The sequence below is a fragment of the Echinops telfairi genome, unplaced genomic scaffold, assembly GCF_000313985.2.
Source record: "Echinops telfairi isolate 266 unplaced genomic scaffold, ASM31398v2 ScPeMD7_11;HRSCAF=52, whole genome shotgun sequence".
Lineage (NCBI taxonomy): Eukaryota > Metazoa > Chordata > Mammalia > Afrosoricida > Tenrecidae > Echinops > Echinops telfairi.
Genome location: NW_022103908.1, coordinates 12,473,883 through 12,475,361, shown reverse-complemented (window position 1 = coordinate 12,475,361; position 1,479 = coordinate 12,473,883).

Here is a 1,479-nt window from a genome sequence, read left to right as displayed (position 1 = left end):
ATGCAGTGATGCCAAATGTAGAAGACGACAGGCCAGTGGGTAGAAAGTCTTTGGATCCAGTGGCATTGGAAACATCTCAGCGCTGGCAGGAGTCTCTACATAGCTTCCCCAGCACCCAAGGCTGTATCAGAGTAGGTCCACGTGTCTTGTCAACTGCTTTGTCTCCCAGGGTGTAAGCAGAGAGTCTCTCTTGCCTCCCAGGAGGAAATACTGGATTTTACAGAATTCTCAGGAGAAGGCCACGTCCACACTGAAGCCTCATTGGCTATGACCTTATTGACAAACTAGACTCCCCCCTGCACACTTAATCCTCAAATTGACAAACGATTATATATCTACCACACTGTTTTAGCAGTATTAGATAACTGAACCAGCCTGGCATACTTCCTCTGCCTTCTTGTCTTTGCTTTGCCTCCCCACTTTTATAAGGTCACCGGGGGTTGAGGACTATGACCCACCCTTGCTGATTTAACTTCATGTCAACCTCAGGGATAACTTTTTCAAATGATCTATTTTCAAACATGGTCACAAACAAAGGGACAAGTATGAAGATTTTAGAGTATTTGAGGAATAGGTATTAGGAGTAAGAGAGAACACAATTCAATATAACAATATTTAAAACCCTAATATCAGTGATTTGAACACAAAGTGATTGGGTTACCTTGCATTAAGCAGAGAGTACAGATAGAGAGTGCCAAGTTTGGGGAAAGGCAGAAACCTTTTTTTTACCCAGGGAATATTCAGGATGAGTATGAGACAGAGAAAGAATCTCCAGATTGAGAATTTGCAAGTAGAGAAGATTCTAATTTCATTGTTTGGAAAAGCATGAGCTGTCCTTTTTTATTTTTAACAAAAAAGTAATTTATTAGGTAATAAAGAGTCCAAAGTAGAAAATGAGAGAAGTTCTGGAACAGATCCTTCGTTTGTCTACACCACCACTGCAGTATTTGTGATTATTCATTTCATTCATTGTTTGATTTTGTATCTTACATTTTAGTTAATATCAACTCAGGTGTAATTATAAACTGTTTTCATCATTATAATAGATAAGTTTTATTACACTATGTTTATCTATGCAGAGGAAGAAATAATTTCCATTCAAATAGATATTCATCTGTTCTTTGTATCATATTATATATGACAATTCTTCTTTGAGGGAAGAAATTATTACTTCAGGCAATTCTAATACTGCAATTTTGAATAGCAGGTGTAATACTATTTAGCATTTAGATAAACAAACCAAGTATTTTAAATGTCAGTTCTATCTAAACTGTTGTCAAAATACATAATATACATTTTTAATTAACAACTAAGAATAAATTAATGCACAACTGTATTTTCTTTTCTGAGTTCAGACACTATGTAAGCATGAAATGCTTTGGTCTTTGAGCTCAGAACAAACTATAATTTTTGCTATTTGAGCCCTACCAGATCATTTAAGAAATCAACTTTCTTTGCCTTGTGGAGTAAAACATATGC